We start from the raw sequence: 27,712 nt of genomic DNA, 5'->3' as shown, positions 1-27,712 counted from the left end.
CCGATTTTTCTACGCCAATGGAAAGTTCATTTCATTGACTGTCCATCGACAAAAAAAAAGATATACAAAGTGTTAGAAATACTCGTGTTATTTACGGTTTACAAACAGGGTGCCCCAGAAACACTTTTTGACTGGTTAGGGCTAATTTGACCCTGGAAAATTAGGAAAGCACGTTCACATGAGCTACTAGGTCTACTACGATGTGATGCATAGAAATTTTTTGAAAAACCGTACCAATTTTCGTAAGGGTCAAATTTGCCTGAAACACCACCACCATTCCAATGGGTTTGGCGTTATGTTGGCCAATTAATGCAAGCGAAAATCGACTTTAATGATTTTATTTCTTTAGTTTTGCTACGACTCTAAATTTGACACTCACTGTGCTAAGTTTGTGATAAATATCAGGGCCGTAACTGACCGATTTTAAAAATAGTTCGTCAAAGAAGTTAGAGTGGTTACAGTCAAGAAAAATGTTTAGTTAGGTTTGAAGCCCTCTGGCGGCCAAACGAAGCACCCTACCAACACAAATGGTCATATTTCTGGAAAGCCCAGTATATTTTCTATCCATTGACATGTAAAAGCCTATACAAAGTGTTGCAAATAAAGGAGTTGTTTGACAATAAAGACAGTTTTGACTGAATTTGTCAAAAGCTTAGTTTAGAACCGTTTTTTGCAGTATTTGAATCAAGACAGGTTTTTAGCACAATGAAAGTTATTTTGACAGCTGTCACGTGACTATTTAAGTAAATAATATTCTAGTGTCACGTGACAACCTTCAGTAACGTCAAAACTGTCAACCTATGTCCAGAATTTGTCAAAAGCTTAGTTTAGAATTGTTTTTTTGCAGTATTTTAATCAAGACAGGTTTTTAGCACAGTAAGACAAGCAGTTGTTAGACAATAAAGACAGTTTTGACCGAATTTCACAATTGCCACTTTAACCTTCAATAATTCGATTATTTTGACAGTTACAGGGTGGTTCAATGTATCAATTTAAAGAACAAATTTTTCAAATAAGTGACCTAATACAACTAATTTTGAACAGAGAATCAGACAAAATTATAAGAATATAAGGAGTGTTCAATTTGAAGAAAAACACAGAGAAGAACACAAAAAACTTTGTATAACACGACAAAACACAAAAACCAAGAAAAAAATTCAAATTATTGTTTTGGATACTGAAAACATTAAATTTCACATAAAACGGTAAATATCTCAGAAAATTAAAAAACAGAAAAGTTAATGACATTAATACACGAAATATGTCTAGAATTTGACGTGGAATCCAAAAATGCAATAATATACTAGGTGCCCCATTTAAACTAAGCAACAATTATTTTCTTATTAAAGAAGGTCTTTTTAAGAACTCTCCAGTCGTGGTAATTCAGAAAGTTAATGGGTATTGTTAGGTTAGGTTAGGTTAGTTTACCCCTCGACGCAGACTTACCACCAAGTTTGACAGTTGTATGGTAGCTCTCTAATTTTAACATCAGAACTGTCAAAGTGCTTTAAAAATACGCATTAAGCGACAAAACACAGTGGCACAAAAATGAGTGTCATACTACTAAAAATTATGCTTGAAAGCAATCTAGTGGTTTGAAGGGTAAAAAAAGGGTAACAAAAGTTCCTACAGGTTCGAACAAAATCCCGATAATGGGTGGCATTTTTCAGGCGAAGTTTAAACGATAGGGTTGTAAGGTTATCGGGGTCTGAAAGAAAAACTGTTTCGGTAAATCACACGATTAAGGGATGTTTTAAAAGGGTGACGTGAAAAATTTTTCCTTTCGGATTGTAAATGTTGTTTTTGCAATTTTTTCCTCCCCCCCCAGCGACTGGAATTAATTTAATAACTGCAGCTGGAATTAACCGGAGTGATCATTAATCTCACTAACCAACACCTGCGTTTCCAAAATCCACAAACCATTTACGTAACCAGAGGAATCATCTTTCACCTGTGCTTTTATCCGCAATAAAGCCGAGGTCACGCAAACACATTAAATAATTCGTAGGTGGTTATATTAAGTCTAATTAAAAATTTTTCGTAATTTCTGAGCATAGTTCGCGGACTATACGAACAAAGTATAATGAGTTTCTTGCTTTTCCCCTTTTTCCAGGACGTAATCGCTTCAAAAGGCTATACGAGAAAGAATAACCCGGAGATAAGATGCCGGAAACTGAAGATAATCTCTTTATTGAGCGCGATTATTATCCTTTATGTTTCCTTTAAGCTTCTGCGCTATGCTAATAGTTTTATATTTCGTTTCACTGTTGTAATCGTTTTGGTGTATGTTGGGTTGCCTGAAACTGTTCTGACGTTTTGTCGTCCACACTACACCAGTTACACACGTAGTTTAGAAAATATCACTTTTAGGAATTTTAAAAATATAAGTTGAATTTCAGAATCTATAACTTGTATTTTAGAACACGTTATTTAAATTTCAGATTTTTTTGTGGTTATTAGTTTATTGTTTTTTTTTTAATATTACTAAGCAAAAAAAACCCGCCCATCGAGAGTATTAATTTATATAAAATATACAGGGTGTGCCATATCTATGTGACAATCTCTCGGGGGCATGCAGGGGAGGTCAAAATAATACGATTTGTTCATATAATTTTTTTTTAAAGTCACTCTTAAGGGAAATATTGAGCCCCAAAAAACTGCCTTCCAATTAACATTTTTGGCCGTAACTTTTGAAATACTTTGTATATTGTAATGATTATTGGGTTTAATGTTTTATCGAAAGAGACCTTCTATTTGACATGAAAACCAGGTATCTCGTCTTCGAAAGGCAGGAACTAACTGGACCTAAGACGCAATTTGCTTAAACTTTGACAGCTGTCATTATTTTCAGCTGCAAACGCCATTAATGGATACTCTTGACATTTTTATCGAAAAATTGTACTTTTCCTTTATTTCGATAAAATGAACGGTTTTCGAGATAAATCGTTTTTTCATTGAACTGCTTAAACCACAATGTTATTAAAAATATTCATTAAACTATTTACAAATTATCAAATGACATAAAAAACATTACAATATTTTGTACAGTCAGGGAGAAAAGCGGTGTCAAAATTTGAACTGTCAGAAACAGATCTTGAAAGGACAGTTAGGGACAAAATCGACTTTAAAATGTACTTGGAGTGAGAAAATTACTGTTTTAACTACATTTTTGAAGTCCTCATTAAATTTTCTATCCAATAACCTAAAAAACACTAAAAAATTTGGTACAGACAGGAAGAAATGTGGTGTAAAAGTTTGAAAGACAGTCAAGGACAAAATCTCCTATAAAACCCACTTGGAGTGATATAATTACTGTTTTAATTACATTTTTGGAATCCTCATTAAATTTCCTATCAAATGCCATAAAAAACATTACAATATTTGGTACAGTCAGGGAGAAAAGCGGTGTCAAAATTTGAACTATCAGAAACAGAGCTTGAAAGGACAGTCAGGGGCAAAATTGACTTTAAAACTCACTTGGAGTGAGGAAATTACTGTTTTAACTACATTTTTGAAGTCCTCGTTAAATTTTCTATCCAATAACCTAAAAAACACTAAAAAATTTGGTACAGACAGGAAGAAATGTGGTGTCAAAGTTTGAAAGACAGTCAAGGACAAAATCTCCTATAAAACCCACTTGGAGTGATAAAATTACTGTTTTAAGCACATTTTTTGAATTCTCATTAAATTTCCTATCAAATGTCATAAAAAACATTACAATATTTGGTACAGTCAGGAAGAAAAGCTGTGTCAAAATTTGAACTGTCAGAAACATAGCGTGAAAGGACAGTCAGGGGCAAAATCGACTTTAAAACCCACTTGGAGTGATAAAATTACTGTTTTAACTAAATTTTTGGAATCCTCATTAAATTTCCTATCAAATGACATAGAAAACATTACAATATTTGGTACAGTCAGGGAGAAAAGCGGTGTCAAAATTTGAACTATCAGAAACAGAGCTTGAAAGGACAGTCAGGGGCAAAATTGACTTTAAAACTCACTTGGAGTGAGGAAATTACTGTTTTAACTACATTTTTGAAGTCCTCGTTAAATTTTCTATCCAATAACCTAAAAAACACTAAAAAATTTGGTACAGACAGGAAGAAATGTGGTGTCAAAGTTTGAAAGACAGTCAAGGACAAAATCTCCTATAAAAGCCACTTGGAGTGAGAAAATTACTGTTTTAAGCACATTTTTTGAATTCTCATTAAATTTCCTATCAAATGTCATAAAAAACATTACAATATTTGGTACAGTCAGGAAGAAAAGCTGTGTCAAAATTTGAACTGTCAGAAACATAGCGTGAAAGGACAGTCAGGGGCAAAATCGACTTTAAAACCCACTTGGAGTGATAAAATTACTGTTTTAACTAAATTTTTGGAATCCTCATTAAATTTCCTATCAAATGACATAGAAAACATTACAATATTTGGTACAGTCAGGGAGAAAAGCGGTGTCAAAATTTGAACTGTCAGAAACAGATCTTGAAAGGACAGTTAGGGACAAAATCGACTTTAAAATGTACTTGGAGTGAGAAAATTACTGTTTTAACTACATTTTTGAAGTCCTCATTAAATTTTCTATCCAATAACCTAAAAAACACTAAAAAATTTGGTACAGACAGGAAGAAATGTGGTGTCAAAGTTTGAAATACAGTCAAGGACAAAATCTCCTATAAAACCCACTTGGAGTGATAAAATTACTGTTTTAATTACATTTTTGGAATCCTCATTAAATTTTCTATCAAATGACATAAAAAACATTACAATATTTGGTACAGTCAGGGAGAAAAGCGGTGTCAAAATTTGAACTATCAGAAACAGAGCTTGAAAGGACAGTCAGGGGCAAAATTGACTTTAAAACTCACTTGGAGTGAGAAAATTACTGTTTTAACTACATTTTTGAAGTCCTCATTAAATTTTCTATCCAATAACCTAAAAAACACTAAAAAATTTGGTACAGACAGGAAGAAATGTGGTGTCAAAGTTTGAAAGACAGTCAAGGACAAAATCTTCTGTAAAACCCACTTGGAGTGAGAAAATTACTGTTTTAAGCACATTTTTTGAATTCTCATTAAATTTCCTATCAAATGACATAAAAAAAATTACAATATTTGGTACAGTCAGGGAAAAAAGCGGTGTCAAAATTTGATTTGAAGATGAATTTGATTTCAATTTCAGATTTTTTTGTGTTTCTATGTGGTTATTAGTTTATTCTTTTTTTTTTTTTTTTTTTAACCCGCCCATCGAGAGTATTAATTTATATAAAATATACAGGGTGTGCCATATCTAAGTCACTCTTAAGGGAAATATTGAGACCCAAAGAACTGCCTTCTAATTAACATTTTTGGCCGTAACTTTTGAAATACTTTGTATATTGTAATGATTATTGGGTTTAATGTTTTATCGAAAGAGACCTTCTATTTGACATGAAAACCAGGTATCTCGTCTTCGAAAGGCAGGAACTAACTGGACCTAAGACGCAATTTGCTTAAACTTTGACAGCTGTCATTATTTTCAGCTGCAAACGCCATTAATGGATACTCTTGACATTTTTATCGAAAAATTGTACTTTTCCTTTATTTCGATAAAATGAACGGTTTTCGAGATAAATCGTTTTTTCATTGAACTGCTTAAACCACAATGTTATTAAAAATATTCATTAAACTATTTACAAATTATCAAATGACATAAAAAACATTACAATATTTTGTACAGTCAGGGAGAAAAGCGGTGTCAAAATTTGAACTGTCAGAAACAGATCTTGAAAGGACAGTTAGGGACAAAATCGACTTTAAAATGTACTTGGAGTGAGAAAATTACTGTTTTAACTACATTTTTGAAGTCCTCATTAAATTTTCTATCCAATAACCTAAAAAACACTAAAAAATTTGGTACAGACAGGAAGAAATGTGGTGTAAAAGTTTGAAAGACAGTCAAGGACAAAATCTCCTATAAAACCCACTTGGAGTGATATAATTACTGTTTTAATTACATTTTTGGAATCCTCATTAAATTTCCTATCAAATGCCATAAAAAACATTACAATATTTGGTACAGTCAGGGAGAAAAGCGGTGTCAAAATTTGAACTATCAGAAACAGAGCTTGAAAGGACAGTCAGGGGCAAAATTGACTTTAAAACTCACTTGGAGTGAGGAAATTACTGTTTTAACTACATTTTTGAAGTCCTCGTTAAATTTTCTATCCAATAACCTAAAAAACACTAAAAAATTTGGTACAGACAGGAAGAAATGTGGTGTCAAAGTTTGAAAGACAGTCAAGGACAAAATCTCCTATAAAACCCACTTGGAGTGATAAAATTACTGTTTTAAGCACATTTTTTGAATTCTCATTAAATTTCCTATCAAATGTCATAAAAAACATTACAATATTTGGTACAGTCAGGAAGAAAAGCTGTGTCAAAATTTGAACTGTCAGAAACATAGCGTGAAAGGACAGTCAGGGGCAAAATCGACTTTAAAACCCACTTGGAGTGATAAAATTACTGTTTTAACTAAATTTTTGGAATCCTCATTAAATTTCCTATCAAATGACATAGAAAACATTACAATATTTGGTACAGTCAGGGAGAAAAGCGGTGTCAAAATTTGAACTATCAGAAACAGAGCTTGAAAGGACAGTCAGGGGCAAAATTGACTTTAAAACTCACTTGGAGTGAGGAAATTACTGTTTTAACTACATTTTTGAAGTCCTCATTAAATTTTCTATCCAATAACCTAAAAAACACTAAAAAATTTGGTACAGACAGGAAGAAATGTGGTGTCAAAGTTTGAAAGACAGTCAAGGACAAAATCTCCTGTAAAACCCACTTGGAGTGAGAAAATTACTGTTTTAAGCACATTTTTTGAGTTCTCATTAAATTTCCTATCAAATGACATAAAAAAAATTACAATATTTGGTACAGTCAGGGAAAAAAGCGGTGTCAAAATTTGATTTGAAGATGAATTTGATTTCAATTTCAGATTTTTTTGTGTTTCTATGTGGTTATTAGTTTATTCTTTTTTTTTTTTTTTTTTAACCCGCCCATCGAGAGTATTAATTTATATAAAATATACAGGGTGTGCCATATCTAAGTCACTCTTAAGGGAAATATTGAGACCCAAAGAACTGCCTTCCAATTAACATTTTTGGCCGTAACTTTTGAAACACTTTGTATATTGTAATGATTATTGGGTTTAATGTTTTATCGAAAGAGACCTTCTATTTGACATGAAAACCAGGTATCTCGTCTTCGAAAGGCAGGAACTAACTGGACCTAAGACGCAATTGGCTTAAACTTTGACAGCTGTCATTATTTTCAGCTGCAAACGCCATTAATGGATACTCTTGAAATTTTTATCGAAACATTGTACTCTTCCTTTATTTCGATAAAATGAACGGTTTTCGAGATAAATCGATTTTTCATTGAACTGCTTAAACCACAATGTTATTAAAAATATTCGTTAAACTATTTACTTTTTTTAGTTATTTATTTTTTTTTTATTTACTTTTTTTACTCAACTTTAATTTTCCAAATTACAAATGACCACGTCTAAAATCCAACTGCTCTTTTCTATACTACAAGTGACTAATCTGAAATACAAATTGCAATTTCGAAAATCAAAGTTATTAATCTAAAATTGAAAGTACCTTTTCTGAAATACAAGTGATATTTTTTAAATCCATCTTATGGTTTCTAAAATTCCACTGACGCTTTCTAAACTACATGTGTAAATAGTGTAGTGAAATGTCCAGAAGAAACTTTCGCAAAATATTCGTACACAATTGTGTACAAGAAACGTAATTTGGATATCACCAAAGCAATTCCCTATTCCACTTTCCGCTGTAAAATTTGCCGACAATTTCTGATTTGCTAGATTATTACGAAATATAAAATTTTCATTTTCGAGCATAAATTGCGTAACTTTTCTCCTCTTGTTAGTCGGTTTGGTTGACGACAATTGCCCCCGTTTGCGGTTCGTACACACTACTACACCAGCTCCATCCCCACTAAATTATTAATTTGTTTCGTAGAAACTTTTTCCCATTTCATTTATTAGAATTAGAATAAGGGCACTTTCAGGGTTTTCTATAATAATATAACTGAAAATTTCCGTGAAGCATTTTAGTTCAAATGTCAAATTATCAAACATTCTGTAGTTGAAGGTATACAGGGTTAGCCAGCCAAACCGTTCATTAAATGTTTATCAGAATCAAATAGTTTTATTTTTTTGTCACTTCCGATTTAACCGGAAGTAGATGTCAACTTGCTTATTTTAAATGGAACACCCTCTATATTATTGCATTTTTGAATAGCCCTATCGATTTCAAATATTTTGATGTAACATAACCTATAGCTATCTGCAACGGTTTTCGAAATATTGACGTTTAAAAAATGACATTTAGTAAATAGTATTCTAATGTCACGTGACAAATTTCAGTAACGTCAAAACTGTGTCCAGAATTTGTCAAAAAGTTTGGTTTAGAACCGTTTTTTGCAGTATTTGAATCAAGACAGGTTTTTGGCACAATGAAAGTTAATTTGACAGCTGTCACGTGACTATCTAACTAAATAATATTCTAGTGTCACGTGACAACCTTCAGTAACGTCAAAACTGTCAACCTAAGTCCAGAATTTGTCAAAATCTTAGTTTAAAACCGTTTTTTTCCAGTATTTGAATCAAGATATATTTTTAGCACAATGAAGGTTATTTTGACAGTTGTCACGTGACCACTTAAGTAAATAATATTCTAGTGTCACGTGACCACCTTCAGTAACGTCAAAACTGTCAGCCTATGTCTAGAATTTGTCAAAAAATTAGTTTGGAACGGTTTTTTCCAGTATTTGAATCAAGATAGATTTTTAGCACAATGAAAGTTATTTTGATAGCTGTCACGTGACTATCTAACTGAATAATATTCTAGTGTCACGTGACAATCTTCAGCAACGTCAAAACTGTCAACTTATGTCCAGAATTTGTCAAAAGCTTAGTTTAGAATTGTTTTTTTGCAGAATTTCAATCAATACAGGTTTTTAGCATAATGAAAGTTAATTTGACAGCTATCACGTGACTATTTAAGTAAATAATATTCTAGTGTCACGTGGCAACCTTCAGTAACGTCAAAACTGTCAGCCTATGTCCAGAATTTGTCAAAAGCATAGTTTAGAACCGTTTTTTGCAGTATTTGAATCAAGACAGATTTTTAACACAACGAAGGTTATTTTGACAGCTGTCACGTGAGTATTTAAGTAAATAATATTCTAGTGTTACATGGCAACCTTCAGTAACGTCAAAACTGTCAACCTAAGTCCAGAATTTGTCAGAAGCTTAGTTTAAAATTGTTTTTCCCAGTATTTGAATCAAGACAGATTTTTAGCAAAATTAAAGTTATTTTGGCAGGTGTCACGTGACTATTTAAGTAATTAATATTCTAGTGTCACGTGACAACCTTCAGTAACGTCAAAACTGTCAGCCTATGTCCAGAATTTGTCAAAAGCATAGTTTAGAACCGTTTTTTTGCAGTATTTGAGTCAAGATAGATTTTTAGCACAATGAAGGTTATTTTGACCGCTGTCACGTGACTATCTTAGTAAATAATATTCTAGTATCACGTGACAACTTTCAGTAACGTCAAAACACAACATTTTGTCGTGAATCTTTTAAAACCGCAATTTTCTTACAGTATGTAAAGGAATACTGCTTTTTAGCGCTATAACTGTCAAAACTGACGGATATTGTCAGGAAACTGGATTGGTTGGGCACACTTTACATCAAATTATAACCTTAAAATCGATTTATTTTTGTGATAAAACTACTCTACGCCCCATAAGAAAATACACGGAAGACGGAATCGAATTATGTAAAACAAGGTTAATACTCGCTAAGATCTCGGAACCGGAGACTCCGCCGAAACAGCCGGAGCCCCTTTATTTAATTTCACTAATAGCGTCGATGCGTCTCCATTCTCCCTAAAACAGTATAATGTTGACGAAATGCCGGTAAAACAGAAAATTGCTTTCAAAAAAATTGCTCGTTATTGACCGAAAATTGTTCAATCTGGTTTAATATTGCAAAAAAATGTGGTTACAGGGTCGGGCTTGCTGCTCGTTTTTGGTTAATAACTTAACTAACTGTGGGCTAGTTTATAATTAAATATTAAACAGTATACAATCGCATTTACGTACATAATGACAGTTTTGTTATTTATTTATTTAGCAGAGCATATAAAAGGGAGGCCTTTTTGTCCGCTCGACCGCCAACGAACATTTAGTGGAAATTACAAATTCCTAAACTTTTTTACGGCCCTTTCCGCAAAAATTCTTCCGCTTTTTAATCCGATTTTAAGCGAATTAGAAACTAATTTATTTTCCCCACTCACCCGGATCTAATCCGAGGCTCGCTTGGGTCAGAAAAACACAGGAATCATTTATCTGACTCATCAATCTCTGGGTGTTCATGGTTTTTTCACTCTCATTTAAATATACCAGGTGTCCAAGAGCACCCTGGACATAGGAGATTAACATGGGAAAACGGTTTTGATTTTTTTGCGCCTGTACGGTTCGTTTAATGGAAAAACGCTTTAGATAAAAGTTGTAAAGCACATTTTCGGCTATTAACTTGTAATTTTTTCAATACCGTATATTTTACCATTAAGACGAAAAACGGATCTAAAATTCGGAAATTTTAAGCCAAGCGGTTGTTAAGGAAAGTTTATATCCGGTCGTGCTACCAACCTTTCAAAATCATAACAAATCGCTGTCAGTCATTCTGTTATCAAAACATTCCAAACAAGTTTATTTAGTAATAATTTTGAGTTAATACCCACATATTGCAAAGAAAATACAAATAAATCGTGACAAAAATACTTTTCCGTCGACCACGTATTAACAGCTTTTTTCATAGGCACGATTTTATCATAGGCAACCAAATATACACTCATACTAGTTCTATCTTTTTTTTAACTGTATTAGACAGACGGAAATAGACATACTTTAATTACCACTAGGTTAGTTCACCTTCCGCAGTTTCCGACAGAACTAACTGTCACTGTCATTGTCAAAGGTGCCTGTGATTTCGGTTTGCCGTGTTGCGTATACAACTGACAATTTAGTTTTTTCAAATTTCTTAGGATAATAAACATTTATTATGGACTACAGTCGACGGAAAAATGTTGTAACCCACTCTTAAATTAATGAGCGATTAATACACTCGTTGGTTAAATAACTATTATCAGTAGCCACAGCCCAAAAATCTGGTAAGTTGCGTTTATAACCTCATTCCATGTCTCTACTCAACTTATTTACTTTATAGCAAAATTCTTTAAGAAAACACTGGTTTTGTTGGCAAATATTTAATGAGGATGACTGAATCACCTCTTTCAAGCCTCTTCATAACACTTTAAACGATTTAAAGTGATGAAAACAGTGGACAAGCCAGATTTTTGGAGATAAGTTTCCTACTGTACAGGGACAACAACAAAGGGGCCAAATACTTCCTTCAAAAGTGGTGTGATGTGCTTAACTTCATGGACTATCATCAGCGAAGGTCTTCATCAGTGTTGCAACTAAAACTTAAAATGATTCAGTGTTGATATCTGACTTAAATCTCACAATTTGATGTGAAATGTGAAGGATCTTAAACTGGCTATAAAACCTCTGAGAAACCCCTTTCTAGGAACAGAATATGGACTTACACAGTCAAATTATCAGTCAGGTGACAAAGTTTTTTGTATATGGGTAGGTATTGTCATAAAACCAACTTTTCAATTGAGCTATCTACCTAAGCTGTTCTATTCTAGGTTTATTAACATTATAATTGTGTTCTTTTTTCCACACACTCAATTGTTCCAAATAAAACTTTGTACACTGAATGTTTGTATTAATTATTTATTCACACTTCAAGGTACAGTATACATTTTCTTCAAGTGAAAAGCTTAAGTACAATAGGTGGCAAAGAAAACTGGTCTTACCACATAAACAGTGATTGTTCCACAGATTGTGAGTGGGTGAACCTTTCACCATACAAGCTATGCTAAACAAGACTTTGTCTTACTAACCTAATGTTTGTTTGGATAATAGTGGAGTTCCAAATTAGCAAAGGTAGGTGAAATGTAGTGATTGAAAGTCTCTAAAGAGAAACAACTTGCTTCTAATTCAATACACCATTTCACAGGACATACCTTTACTAATCAAATGTGAACTCGAGTTACACATTACTTGCAAATCAACTATTTTTGGTTAGTAGACATTTTACTAGTATCCTTGTAGGTGAATGATGTTCAAGTTAACTAATAGAGCTAATTAAATATCAGTACTTACCTTACCCTGTAGAACTAGGGAAAAAACATTGACTTTCAGTTATAAAAAATGCCTTTTTATTAACATCATACAATATAAAACCACTTAAACACTATGGTGTGTTGATAACACTACAAAACAGAAGGATACAATAAAACTATCAGTCACATAGGTCACTAAATTGGATCACTTTTGAGGGAAGTATTTGCCCTTTTTTGTGGTCCCTGTATAGTAAAGCAACTTATCTTCAAACATCTGCAGGCCTTCCTAGTCCATTGTTTTTATCACTTTAAATCGTTTGGTAGTGTTATGAAGAGGCTTGAGATTGGTGATTCGGTTGTCTTCATTAAATATTTGCAAGCAAAACCAGTGTTTTCTTAAAGAATTTTGCTACAAAGTAAATAAGTTGTGTAGAGACATTGAATGAGGTTATGTTATAAACGTAACTTACCAGATTTTTGGGCTGTGGCTACTGATATGTCAAGGGTGCTCTTGGACACCTGGTATAATAATAAATAAATATGTTTTTTTTTTTGGTTAAAAACAATCAAAGTTAAACTGGTTAACTGGAAAAGATCACCACTGGATTAATATAAAAGTATATCGTAAATTAGACCGCACCGTCCAATATCATAACGATGTAGTTTCAAACAAATGCCTGTCAGGGGCCCTCCCAGAAGGCTGAGAAAAGGATGACAAGTTATTTGTCAAGTGTGTTGAGTCCATACAACGTCATAAAACAAACGACTGTCGGGCGTAGAGCGAACAAGGAAACATTTTCGTTTCTGTTTGCAGTTAATGAAAGTGGCGGGTAATCGTTATGAAAAATGCTTGCAGACGTTTATGTTGCTTTAAACAAGCTAATTAAAAAAAAACTATATCAAATTACACTTAAATCACTGTCACTCACAGAGAAAATTTAAAATGGCGGCCTGGAACGCCATTTTGTCTGTCATTTCTTGCAACTACGTGAAATTTTCTTTAAAATGAGGTGCAAGTCAATATTTTGACAGAAAATTCAAAATGGTGGCCTGCGACGCCATTTTGTCTATCATTTCTTGAAACTACGTAAAATTTCCTTTAAAATGAGGTGCAAGTCAATATTTTGACAGAAAATTCAAAATGGCGGCTTTGAACCGTCAAAAAATACAACTTTTTTATTTGTCAAATTATAGTTGACGTCTCGGTGTCATTTTATGTTAAAATTTCCCAGAAAAGACGCTGGTACAGTCGGTTTTTTGATATCTCAAAAACTAACAGAGTTAGACCTAAAATTTAACATTTCAACCATTTCTTTGCCAGGAACTCAACCGGATTAAGGGATACATGAAATCTGACTAAAAAATATTTACAATACAATATGTGATATTATGGTAAAGGAAATTTAACGCTCTCTAGCGGCCAAACGGTGTTATCAATCAACTCATGTGGGGACATTTTTAGAAAGCTTGAAATCTGCTCTATCTTTTGTTTTCTATGACATTTTGACGTATTTTGTCAAGTAAGGGAGTAATTTAGGGTCAAAGCAACGTGTGTCAAAAAATATGCTACTTTTCAAAAAGTGCAATTTGAAAAGTGAAATAAGTACAAAAAAAAACTCTTTATAATTTTTTATTTTCAAAAAAATTGAACATCATACAATAATTGAAAAAAATGCAATTTTTGCAAAACTTTGTCACTGTTTAATATGCACAAAAGTCAAAGAGGAAATGTAAAAAAAGGACCGCATTTCTGGAAAATCCAGGTCCGACGAAACACAGTGGCAAAGTGCGGTAAAAGCTTCACATATAATTTAAGTGGATTAACATCAAAGCCCTCCGTATAAAATTATAGTTAGTACATTTAAGCTCTTTTGCTCAAGTTAAAATGAAACTGGAATACGAGCTTAAAAAGTCTATTCAATTCGCGCCCGTTGCATATTCCAACCTTCTAGTTAGGTGTCTGGCTTTTACGTAACTATATACTAAAGTATACGCCAGTATATAGTATAAGGGTTTAGTTAACACATTAACGACTTTGTAGAATTCCTTTTTAAATGGTAATTTAATTTTGCCACAATAGTTAACAGTCACGTGATTTAACTAAATCATAAATTCTAACGCAAAACAAACAATTTGCTGAAACTGCTCCGAAATGTTACATTTGTGATGTTTTGCGTACAAGAAGAGAAAACCTTAAAACTCTCGTTGAAATTAATTGCAGGCCGGAGGCTAAAAGCTTCGTCGCGAGTTTCCTACCTGTAAAATCCCCTCCAAGATTTTAGTTTTCTTTGGATGGCAATACTTTGGAGTTTATGGTGTCAAATGTCACTTGATAGCAACAAGGCACAAATTTGAAGAAACGTTGCGTCTAAAAATTGATATGTTTTTTATTTTTTTTTTTGGCTATTGAATAGGAAATTTAATGAGGATTCCAAAAATGTGCTTAAAACTGTCATTTTCTCACTCCAAGTGGGTTTTACAGGCGATTTTGTCCTTGACTGTCCTTTCAAACTGTGTTTCTAGCAGTTCAAATTTTGACACTGTTTTTCTAACCGACTATACTCGATTTTTTATTGTTTTTTTAGACTATTGGATAGGAAATTTAATGAGGATTCCAAAAATGTGCTTAAAAACGTGATTCGGTGATTCTAAGTAGGTTTTACAGGCGATTTTGTCTTTGACTGTCCTTTGAAACTGTATTTCTGTTAGTTCAAACTTTGACACTGTTTTTCTCTCTGACTGTACTCAATTTGGTAGTGTTTTTTTAGGTTAGTAGATAGGAAATTTAATGAGGATTCCAAAAATGTGCTTAAAACTGTCATTTTCTCACTCCAAGTGAGTTTAACAGACGATTTTGTCGCTGACTGTGTTTTCAAACTTTGGCAGCACTTTTCTCCCTGACTGTACCGAATTTAGTGATATTTTTTTAGGCAATTGGATAGGAAATTTAGTAAGGATTCCAAAAATGTGCTTAAAACTGTCATTTTTACACTACAAGTGGGTTTTACAGGCGATTTTGTCCTTGACTGTCCTTTCAAACTGTGTTTCTAACAATTCAAACTTTGACACCATTTTTCACCATGACTGTACCGATATGTTTTTTGTTTTTTTTTGGCTATTGAATAGGAAATTTAATGAGGATTCCAAAAATGTGCTTAAAACTGTCATTTTCACACTACAAGTGGGTTTTACCAGCGATTTTGTCCCTGACTGTCCTTCCGAACTGTGTTTCTTTTAGTTCAAAATTTGACACTGCTTTTCTCCCAGACTGTACCACATTTTATACGGTTTTTCCAAGTAGCTGAATAGGAAATTTAACGAGGATTCCAAAAATGTGCTTAAAACTGTCATTTTCTCATTCCAAGTGGGTTTTACAGGCGATTTTGTCTCTGACTATCCTTTCAAACTGTGTTTCTAGCAGTTCAAATTTTGACACTGTTTTTCTAACTGACTATACTCGATTTTTTAGTGTTTTTTTAGGTTAGTAGATAGGAAACTTAATGAGGATTCCAAAAATGTGAATAAAACTGTAATTTTCTCACTCCAAGTGGGTTTTACAGGCGATTTTGTCGCTGACTGTCTTTTCAAACTGTGTTTCTGCCAGTTCAAACTTTGGCAGCACTTTTCTCCCTGACTGTACCGAATTTTGTGATTTTTTTTAGGTTATTGGATAAGAAATTTAATGAGGATTCCAAAAATGTGGATTTAGGCGTGAGGTTGAGAGGTTTTTGCTTGACTGTTCTCTGGACGAATTCTACTCCAGTTCTCAAGGCGCCTTGTTCTGCCATAAATTGACCAAGCAGCACTGTTTGTGTTTTTGATCTTCTTTCTCCTTTTTTATACAGGGTAACTGCCTTTTTGTTTTGTTTTTATTTTAATTTGTATGTACAGTGTAATAATTATGTATGTCCTTTTTTTGCTGTTTTTCTATGTGTTTTCAGGGCTTTGTCAATTACTTTAAGTTTCCGACAATAAAGCTACTTTTTTGGATTGATTGATTGTTTTTGGGGCCAAATCGAAAATTTAAGGGTTGTAATTAAATAAAGAACACAATAATAATAATAATAAATATCTTTATTTCAAAATTATGCAATTGTAAACATAAAGCGAAATAACGTCAAATTTCTGAAGGAAGGAAGGAGAAGACAAGAAAAAAAAGCAACTACACATTTACATACATTTCACTTAACTTACATTGCGATAAACAAATATGATCACAAATTACACAACAATATACTTACAACATACATCGTTTTATGTTGGACCAAGATTCAGATAATCAGACACTGTATAAGGCTCTGTTTTCACCAAGAATGCATGGAGGAGTTTCCTGAACTGGTTGGTATGGCTTATTTGTTTAATACTCAATATTTAAACAAGTAGTGGTTATAGTGGTCATGTCACATTCGTGCTCGTTTCTGAGGTTGAGTTGCACAAATTCAGCAGATGCGCCATTTTCATAATAACCTAAAAAAAAAAATGGAGAATTATTTATATGATTCGCACACGTCTGGGAGATAATCTCCTATTTTTGCTTCAAGTGTTCCCAAGTTCTCGCTAGAATCAGCCTAATATTTTATTCGTTCGAAATTACACCGCGTAATAGAAAAAAGTGGTTCTGGCACCGTCCTGAGGGGGCTGTGAGAGCCGATTCGTTGAAATTTACGACAAGTTCGTGACGATGATTGCGAAATTATTAATATCGTCGTTTTCTGGATAGGACATCCCATACACTTGCAATATTTCACTTTTTTCCATCCTTTCTCGCTCCACCAGTAACTTGATATTTTGAGTACAAACTAATTAGTGTGTATTACACCCTTCATAAAGGTAAATCAACTTGTTAGACACCTCCCTTCTCCCTGAAGGATTTTTACTTTAATACCTTTAACACTGTCTGGAGGTGATAAAATCACATTGCAGTATCCAAATGAGGTACTTAGCATGAATTTTTTTATTGTCTTACTTTAACTTAAATTTACTTAATTTTTCCATCACTTCCTTAAATAAAGTTATGAAATCGTGTATCGTTGAATTTGTCTTTATGAGTATTCTTAAAATCTGAAATAATATATAAGGTTTGAATTAAGAAAGTTGGTATACTTTGTTACTGACCCTGTATACTTGCAAACCTCGATTCACCTTCACGTCATGCGCTTTGATTTACAAGGTATAACAATATGAAAACTTTCAGCAAAATAAAACTAGTAATTTTCGAGATTTTGGGACACCCTGTATATTAATTTTATTAATATTATTATTGTATTTTTTTTTAGCCAAATATTGTTTACTGTTTAATGACGTCACAGAAAACAGTATTTCTCTTCTTTTAAACGTGGACATAGATTTACAGTACAGAAATTGGTACATTACTACAAATCTTGGTATATTAGAGAGTAAATCTAAAAATCAAAGAAAAATGAGTCGTCTGTCAGAAAAACTATTTATTGTACTAAAAAAGACAGATGAAGAGAATGTTATCCATTTCGTACTAAAACAGTCTGGCAACCTCTGACGTCACACCAATTAGAAATCACTTGAATCAGCTGTTTAAGGTGATGATTTTCTTTTACTAATATTTCACAAACCTTTGGTTAAATTTAACCGAACTTATGGTAAGTGGTTTTTAAAATAGTCGTTTTCCATGTGGACTGATATCAGTTTTCAATGCAAGTACCTTATTAGAGAGGAATGCCCGAAACTGTTTTCAAAACTAATCACCAGAGGAAGCATCTGTTATCTTGAAACCCCAATGCTATGGATGTCTGATGTAAATAGGATTGACTTGACATTGACACATAAATTTGACAGACGGTTGTCATTTTTTATTCGAAGTGTGTACTATTATTGGCCGCAGTCGTTTTCTCGCTCCATGAAGAGAGCAGAGCGTCTTTGACGTCACAATGACGTAATTTGACAGTTGGTCAAATTATGTGTGTGTCAAATCACGTCATCGTGATGACAAAAATGCTCTGTTTCGGGCATTCCAGCTGTCATCTCCGTTTTTTTACGAACAATCTTAACTTGAAACGCTAATTATGAGGCACTTTCCCATTATTACATTATTACGAAGTATTTTGAGGTATTACGAGGCATTTGAGTATTTTGAGGCACTGTCGGTATATTTCAAAATGTTTTGTGGTATTTTCATTGGAATTTTGAGCGAAATAAAGCCTCTTTCAAGGAAATTTTGCGATATTTTTCAGAACAGCGTAGGCACGTGTAGTTTTTATGGGAAAATCTTTGTTACATGATATTGAATTGAAATAATATTCATTACAAATTATTACAATAATTTACAAGTTTTTCAACGTTTAAACTACATATTTAAGGTCACGTGACTGTTTTTGACAGGTGTCAACTGGCTTTTACAGTGTTGCAAGCTCAAAATTTCATTACTAACGTCACGTAACGTGTATTTTACAATTTCAGCTTTTACAACTGTCTAAATTAAATTTAGCAAACGATCAACGTTTAAATTACATTTTAAAGTCACGTGACAGGTTTTTGACAGGTGACAGTTGGTTTTGACAGTGTTGCCATCTCTAAAATGGCATAATCAAAGTCACGTGATGTGTCTCTTGCAATTTCAGCTTTTACAACTGTCTAAATTAAATTTAGCAAACGATCAACGTTTAAATTACATTTTAAAGTCACGTGACTGTTTTTGACAGGTGACAGTTGGCTTTGACAGTGTTGCAAGCTCAAAATTTCATTATTAAAGTTACGTAAGGTGTATTTTACACAATTTCAGCTTTTACAACTGTCTAAATTAAATTTACCAAACGATCAACGTGTAAATTACATTTTAAAGTCACGTGACTGTTTTTGACAAGTGACAGTTGGCTTTGACAGTGTTGCAAGCTCAAAATTTCATTATTAAAGTTACGTAAGGTGTATTTTACACAATTTCAGTTTTTACAACTGTCTAAATTAAATTTACCAAACGATCAACGTTTAAATTACATTTTAAAGTCACGTGACTGTTTTTGACAGGTGACAGTTGGTTTTGACAGTGTTGCCAGCTCTAAAATGGCATAATCAAAGTCACGTGATGTGTCTCTTGCAATTTCAGCTTTTACAACTGTCTGAAATAGTCTAAATTTAATTTAAGTTTTAACAAAACTGTCTAAATTTTCACGTGACTGTTTCTGACAATGTCGACTGGCCTTTCCAATGTTGCAAGCTCAAAAATTGATTTATCAAGTCACGTGACCTAGTTCTTACAATTTTACCACTATCTAAATTTAAATAAACCATTTTTCTTTTAAACGACAAGTGTCTTTATTTGACACGTGCTAACTTGGTTACTATGACAGAAGATTCGTGCAAACGTCAAAATATAACCCGTAATTTTAGGCAACCGTACAAAAAATGGTTTTTGTTGGTCGGAATTTGGAAAAACAGTAACTAGCGCCAGCTAACAGCGCCATCTCCGAATTTCTTGATTTTTACAAGAATAAAACGTTTTGCGGTTATATTGTTGTAAGAGGCATGTCACGTGACTTTGATAATTCAATTTCTGAGCTTGCAATACTGTAGAGGCCAGTTGACACCTGTCAAAAACAGTCACGTGACCATGAGAAATAGTTTAAACTGTGAAAATGTGCTCAATCAAATTTGGACAGTTGAAATTGTAAACTACACGTCTCGTGACGTTTTAAGTATGCCACACTGTAAAGGACTCTTGTCAAAATCAGTCACGTGACTTTTCCTCTCATTGATTGCTCGCTATGACGTAATTTGAAAGTCGATCAAAATTTGGTTAAATTACGTCAAAGTGACAACAAATTTGTTTTCATATTAGGGAATTATTCAAGGATGTAAACTTTCCATTTTTGGAAATTTACCGGAAAATTAAAAAGGAAATTTTCCTGAATAACTGTCAAACTTGTCATGCATTCTAACGAGATAACTTAAGACGTCCAAATTTAATGACAAAAAGTACATTAAACCTTAATTTGGATTGATATTAGATGTTTTTGGTACAACTACTTAATTTCACCACCCTGGAATTACTTACAAGTTACTATAAAGTATGTGGCTGAGATTAGTTTGGAAATATGCCACAAGGGGGCGCAAAATATCATCAATAACATTTCTACAGTGGTTCTTATTGTTAACAATAAAATAATTGTTATTAATCACAATTTTGATTTCGAATTTACTCAATACAGGCTTTTAATTTTGTTTGCTTGGGTGAACTAATTACAACTGAATTTTGGTAAAAAAAATTGTGTTTTTTTGGAATATGTTATCAAATTTAAATTTTTTTTTAAATTCCCTCCAAAAAGCAACTAATTATTGCAAAAATAACTAAGCCAGAAATATTGGTATGAGTAACAAAATTAGAAAGTATTACAAAAGAGCGAGTTTAATCCTCCAGTCTCGGGGCAATTCGAAAATACGATTTTGTAATTCAAATGTAGGTTAATTCCGGGACTGTGCCTGAAAATTGTGTTTACTTTTCCTATTCGAGTAAATCAGTTTTGCGATGGTATTTGAGCACAGCTGCATACATGAGAGCGTTCTCTAAGTTTGAAATTTCATTTTATATTACCCTGTCTGGACGACTCTGGTAAACAGATTTCAATCAAGTTTATACGTCATTAACGGTTTTGTTTTCCAAATTTTCGAGGGCAATACCATAAGAGCTCAGTTGTCTTCTTTTTGGTGTAACAACACGAGACCTGTCCAAGCAGGTCGAGTTTTGTACCATAAAGAAAGTATGAGAAGACAAGCACAAAAATTATCCTGTTCAAAATCTGAGCTCGAATGGTATTTGATAAGACAATTCCATGAATATAATCAATAATATAATAAGACTGCGACTTCCTTGTACTGGCAGAAATAATTTTTTCTGGTTCTTTTGATTTTCTGCAGTAGAACTCTATCCGAAGCGAGCCATAACCAATTTAATTGACAGTGCCAGCAAAAATATCAAGGTGAAAATCCATTGTCAGTATACAGGTGTGGTAAATCCAAAAGCGACCATAGGAAAACCGTGTAACGGACAGAGAAACGTACATTATTGCATGCGCGGGACTAAGACAGAAAACGAAAAAAATATCAAGTAGGCCATATTTTTAGCGCGCTGTTGCCAAACGCCGTAAGTAAGTTTGTCGAGGGTATTGAATGCTTACGGCGTTTGGCAACAGCGCGCTGAAAATATGGCCTACTTGATATTTTTTTCGTTTTCTGTCTTAGTCCAGCGCATGCAATAATGTACGTTTCTCTGTCAGTTACACGGTTTTCCTATGGTCGGTTTTGGATTGGTCGCTTATAGATTGCTCGACAGTTTGTTATTCATTTTTGAGGCTTTAACTTAAACCCACTTTTAGTCATAATTCCGTTAAAAGATAATCTTAATTGAGGTGTCAGCCTCGAGCCAACCCAGTCACACCATTTTACTTGACAGAGAGATTATCATCTCTAAATCCGTACCTATGTCCGCAAATTCCGTCCCTTAAAGGGCATTGTGTAATAAAAGCAAGCCGCACCGAAGCGTTAATAACACTTGATATACTTTGTGTATAAGTTCCTTATTCATCGTTGGCAAGAATGAATAATGCCGGTGCAGTTTTGCCGCATAAGAAATATCCTAATGATGCTCGTCGTAGTCGGCAACTTTCGCCGTATTATTCCCAAAGACATACTTTAATTTCGGATGAATGCGAAATAACTACGTATGAATATTAATTTATTTAAAATAAAGGTAACGTTGCCGCTCTGAAACGTTCCATTTTCGCCGTGGAAATTATTCATTGTCGAGTAATTTCCAATAAGGATTCGCTTTTGTGTGTTTTTTCTTACCATCCTAATTTATACAGACAGGGTGGTCCAGTTTTAAGTGTGAATAATTCACCATTTGATAGCTAATCAAAAAATAAGTTGACTTGTTGTAGGAGCCAGCAAATTATTGTTTAAAAAGAATAGATCGTTGTTTGTGGCAGCTATCAGTTCATTTTTCGTACGGTAGGCGGCGCGTCGATTAGTTGACGGCGTGTGTATCGCGCGCAAGAGGAGAGTTGTTGTTGATATAACCAAAGAAAGGGAGATGTAACACGTTTTGGGGTTTTCCGAGTATTTTTAAGTACTCTTGTTATTAAACCAATGTTCTTTTAGTTTAAAACTGAACATCCAAGACCTGTGAAAGTCCAAATTTGTACTGAATAGTCTAAAAACTTTTTTACTACTAGGAATGGTCTTATGATTCGCTGTCTCAGACTGCCATCCTGGTTGAGCGTCTGAAACTGGCACTCAAGAACTAAAAAAAGTCCGGAAATCAAGACAAAGATTGTATTGTGCATGAAACTCATTTTTTACTACTAAAAATAATATAAAAGTTGACTTTTAATGCTAGAACTGACTTAACTAGGACTAAAGAGAGTCCAAAAGTATATTTTCAAGACTTTAATTGGTGTACAACTCAATTTTCTGGACTGGACAACAAGTCTAGAAGTAAATTAAATTCTCGAACATTTTATTTCTATAAAAATTACTTATACTTTTATTACTGAAGAAACTTGACTTTTGGAAATAGTCTTAAACTCGATTTTTCAGTCTTAAAAAGCACTAAAAACAGTCTGAATTTCTTAGAGGTGCTACAATTTATTGCACCTATGAGTGTAGAAGTCAATTTAATAGTGAAGAAGCTTGAAATAACATTTTCAAGATTATGGTCAGTGGACAAACTGACTTTTAGGCCTGATAAGTCAAAAACTTTGTAAAGATAGTCTTGAAACTCGATTTGAGGCACTGAAAACAGCCTTAAAACACTAAAAACAGTCTAGTTTATTAAGAAATACCCGAATTTTTAGCACTGAGGTGTCTAGAAGTCGATTTAATAGTGACAAAGCTTGGAATGCTATTTTAAGTCTATGAAGAATGTAAAAATTGTTTTTTTAAGTTTGCTATGTCAATAACTTGGTGAAGATAGTCTTGAAACTCGATTTTCCAAGCTGAAAGCAGTTTTGAAGCACTAAAATTAGTCCAGAATTTGAAGAAAATGAAAAGCAAAGTAAAAAGCACGAAAAGTTCGTTTTCAAGACAATTTTCATGAATCTAATGTCAATGTCCTGCATCTAAGACTATTTTCAAGACTAAAATATTGAAATTTGTCTTAAAATTATGAAAACTTACTTCAAATGCAAATTTTAAGCTTCTGATGTCATTTTTCATTAGTTCAGTCACATTTTGGGATTCAAGTCAATTTTTAAGGTTTAAATATATGAATTTGTAGTAACAAGTTCTTGAAAAGGTAGTTTTTATGTCTACAAGTCAATTTTCAGTATTAAAGTCTCTCGATTTGCATGAAAAGTCAATTTTCAGAACTAAGTCTTTCAGTTTGTCTGGAAACTATGAAAACTGGCTACAATAATATTTTTTAAACTTCTTAAGTGAATTTTCCGTTTCCAAGACAATTTTTAAGTTGGGTTGGGTTAGTTTTGGGTCTTTGACCGTAATAACGTGTAAAAGTAAGTAACGTGTGTTTGAAAACACAGTCAGCGACAAAATCGTCTGTTTAACTCACTTGGAGTGAGAAAATGACAGTTTTAAGCACATTTTTGGAATCCTCATTAAATTTCCTATCTACTAACCTAAAAAAACACTACCAAATTGAGTACAGTCAGAGAGAAAAACAGTGTCAAAGTTTGAGCTAACAGAAACACAGTTTGAAAGGACAGTCAAGGACAAAATCGCCTGTAAAACCCATTTGTGGTGTGAAAATGACAGTTTTAAGCACATTTCCGGAATCCTCATTAAATTTCTTATCCAATAACCTAAAAAAAATCACAAAATTCGGTACAGTCAGGGAGAAAAGTGCTGCCAAAGTTTGAACTGGCAGAAACACAGTTTGAAAAGACAGTTACTGACAAAATCACCTATAAAACCCTCTTGGAGTGAGAAAATGACTGTTTTATCCACATTTTTGGAATCCTCATTAAATTTCCTATCTACTAACCTAAAAAAAACACTAAAAAATCGAGTATAGTCAGTTAGAAAAACAGTATCAAAATTTGAACTAACAGAAACATAGTTTGAAAGGACAGTCAAGGACAAAATCGCCTGGAAAACCTACTTGTAGTGTGAGAATGACAGTTTTAAGTACATTTTTGAAATCCTTATTAAATTTCCTATCCAATAGCCTAAAAAATATCACTAAATTCGGTACAGTCAGGGAGAAAAGTGCTGCCAAAGTTTGAAAACACAGTCAGCGACAAAATCGTCTGTTAAACTCACTTGGAGTGAGAAAATGACAGTTTTAAGCACATTTTTGGAATTCTCATTAAATTTCCTATCTACTAACCTAAAAAAACACTACCAAATTGAGTACTGTCAGAGAGAAAAACAGTGTCAAAGTTTGAACTAACAGAAACTTCTTAAGTGAATTTTCCTTTTCCAAGACAATTTTTAAGTTGGGTTGGGTTAGTTTTTTGGGTCTTTGACCGTAATAACGTGTAATAAAGTGCTTGTTCCAAATTTGATCAATATTGCTCCAACGGTCTGACAGTTATGACAAAAAAAAACGATTTTTTAAACAGAAATTTGAAGGACTGTATTTTCCTTAGGAAGCACTTTTCAGGAAAATGACATAATGCATGTCAACTTATTTTTTAATTGGCTATGGATTGGTGAATTATTGACATTTAAAACTGGACCACCATTTATTGGACTGAATTAATTTCAAAGTGAAACTTTTTCGTGAGGAATTTCCTGCTACCAAATTTAACAATAATTTGATCCTGACTATAATTAAAATAATATTTGACGTCGCGACGCCCTCCGTCCTAAAACAACAAACCTCACCTTAAATGTAAATTTTGATTTACGCCCCAAAACAGGTAAACACACACCTTAACGAACGTCCGAATAACATTTTTTCGCCCCCAGATTATTCGAGTTTAGGGGGGACCAAACATTTTTTTTGTCAGATTGAGCAAATACGACGATTTCGCTTTGTTACCTCTCGCTTTTTAATCAAATGTGTGAGAAATTTTGGTTCTTAAATCTTAAAAGTTTGCTACAGGTGGCTTTTAAATTGGAGGAAAAAATGCTTTTAATAGACTTGGTGGGAAAATAGCTGGAATTTTTGGCTTGGATTTTCAAAGAGTCCAGAAATTCCAGGATAGTAAGTAAACTTTTAATAGAGATCAATAGTCGTTTATATCGTAGACTGTTAAGGATTATTTTTACGGAAAGAGCAGAAAGAGACGACAACATATTCGTAGTTGTCATCTGTCAGCAGTGTCAACAAATCCTCAAATCTGTTTCACGTTAACGAACACAAAACTAGAAAAGTTTGGTAATTGGTCGTTTTCACGCTCCATCGAGGGGTAGATAATTTTTTGTACACCAAAATGTCATTTTGCATGCAAAATACCTTAAAATGCCTTTGAAATACCTCAGAATGCTTCATTATTGCTCGAAATGCCTTAAAACTGCCTAAAATGCCTCAAATCGCCTTGAAATACATCGAAATGCCTTTAAATTATATAAACTGTCTCAGGATACCCTTTAAATGTTTACACATTTGTGGCATTCTTAACGTCACGTGACAGTGGCATGACATTGTGACTATTGTCAAAATGTCATAAAAATTAACGATTCAATTAATCTGACTTTCTCAGGTTATAAGACTGTTTTTCCAAATTTTTGACACTTGATTTGAACTTTTGTGCCGAAAGCTTCAAATTTATTTTCTAAGGTCAGGTGACTGTTTTTCCAAATTCCGACCAACAAAAACCATTTTTTGTACGGTTGCCCAAAATTACAGGTTATATTTTGACGTTTGCACGAATTTTCTGTCATAGTAACCAAGTTAGCACGTGTCAAAAAAAGACACTTGTCATTTAAAAGAAAAATGGTTAATTTAAATTTAGACAGTGGTAAAATTGTAAGAACTAGGTCACGTGACTTGATAATTCAATTTTTGAGCTTGCAACATTGGAAAGGCCAATTAACATCTGTCAAAATTAGTCACGTGACCTTTAAAATGTGGTTTAAAATTTAAAAAAATTGATATATTAAATTTAGACAGTTGTAAAAGCTGAAATTGCAAGAGACACATCACGTGACTTTAATTATGCCATTTTAGTGCTGGCAACACTGTCAAAGCCAACTGTCACCTGTCACAAACAGTCACGTGACTTTAAAATGTAATTTAAACGTTGATCGTTTGATAAATTAAATTTAGACAGTTGTAAAAGTTGAAATTGTTAAATACACGTTACGTGACGGTAATAATGAAATTTTGAGCTTGCAACACTGTAAAAGTCAGTCGACACCTATCAAAAATAGTCACGTGATCTTAAAAATGTAGCTTAAACGTTGAAAAATTGGTAAATTATTATAATAATTTGTAATAAATATTGTTTCAACTCACTATCATGTAACAAAGATTTTACCCCACAAAACTACATGTGCCTACGCTGTTCTGAAAAATATTGCAAAATTTCCTTGAAAGAGGCTTTATTTCACTCAAAATTTCCCAGAAAACATTTTGAAATATACCGACAGTGTTTTTAGTGTTTGTTGACACTTTCTTCCTTGCAACTTAAATTTATCGATTAGGTTATTATTTTGTGTGAGTTGTATTTGTGTTTTTCCTATTTTTGGCCGAAAATGAGTAAACAAGTCATTGAGGACCGAACAGTGGCTGATAGAAGTTTCATGCGACATACAGAGTTGCTGCTTACCGTACTTTGCAGGTTTACCATCAAGAAAATAACACACACAGTCCACCAGAATCACTACCAACACTAGCCTGCACAATTCAAAGAAATTAATTATATGAGTAATTAACAACACTGATTTAATTTTTCCAAGCTTAACCTCACTCTTGTGAGTCTTGTCAAATCGGCAAACAACTGAAGCACTGTCAATGTCAATTGTCAATCAATATGTTTCTGTCATTTGCTAACCTTCAAAACACACTGATGCCATGTTGCCGAATGCTCTCCGTAAAAACGATATTGATAGACAAAATAACTGTCTTGCACTAACACGGCCCAATTGTGGGGGCGATTGATTCATCTATCGGAAGCAAAAAACAAAAACAATTTTTTAAAAATTGCTCTGTACCCTAAAACTTTTTAAATCACCGGGAATCTGGAACGTTCAAGCTGGCAACCGCGAAACATCACTGAAAACCTTTGGAACTAATCTAAGAAATGAGTGAAATTCGATCATCATTGCCCCTTCGGCTGGGATAGAGAGTATTTTACTGTTAAGTGGCTTTAAAATCTAGTCGATGAAGTTGTTTTATTTATTGAGGTTTGAATTTAATGACTTTTGACAGATGAACCCGCAACAGCGAGTGTCTTGCTTATTTGACCACTAGATGGCGTAAAAAATGCGGCTTGTGTGTAAACACGAATTGGTTACAATGTACGTGACTATTTTAGAATTTACTCCGCCGATTTTGAATAAT

The 27,712-nt window shown here is 33.3% G+C and overlaps 1 protein-coding gene and 3 long non-coding RNA genes across 12 annotated transcripts in view; 2 read left to right on the top strand and 2 right to left on the bottom strand.

The window, feature by feature from the left end:
- The window catches only part of mmd (disintegrin and metalloproteinase domain-containing protein mind-meld), a 164,429-nt gene that overhangs the window by 58,432 nt on the left and 78,285 nt on the right, over window positions 1–27,712 (top strand). The window lies entirely within an intron of this gene.
- On the top strand, window positions 11,027–11,871 carry LOC145733282 (uncharacterized). The gene is made up of 2 exons (XR_014179171.1): window positions 11,027–11,256; window positions 11,313–11,871. It is a non-coding gene; the product is annotated as an uncharacterized LOC145733282 (long non-coding RNA).
- On the bottom strand, window positions 12,359–13,293 carry LOC145733288 (uncharacterized). Its single transcript, XR_014179177.1, has 2 exons — window positions 12,750–13,293; window positions 12,359–12,688 (listed from the first exon to the last, which is right to left on the bottom strand). It is a non-coding gene; the product is annotated as an uncharacterized LOC145733288 (long non-coding RNA).
- On the bottom strand, window positions 16,336–27,424 carry LOC145733286 (uncharacterized). Its single transcript, XR_014179175.1, has 2 exons — window positions 26,979–27,424; window positions 16,336–16,746 (listed from the first exon to the last, which is right to left on the bottom strand). It is a non-coding gene; the product is annotated as an uncharacterized LOC145733286 (long non-coding RNA).

Source organism: Ips typographus, linkage group LG8 (genome assembly GCF_016097725.1).
Source record: "Ips typographus isolate SLU linkage group LG8, UJ_Ityp_2.0, whole genome shotgun sequence".
NCBI lineage: Eukaryota > Metazoa > Arthropoda > Insecta > Coleoptera > Curculionidae > Ips > Ips typographus.
Note: the sequence above shows the minus strand (reverse complement) of the source record. Positions and strands in the feature narration are given on the sequence as shown.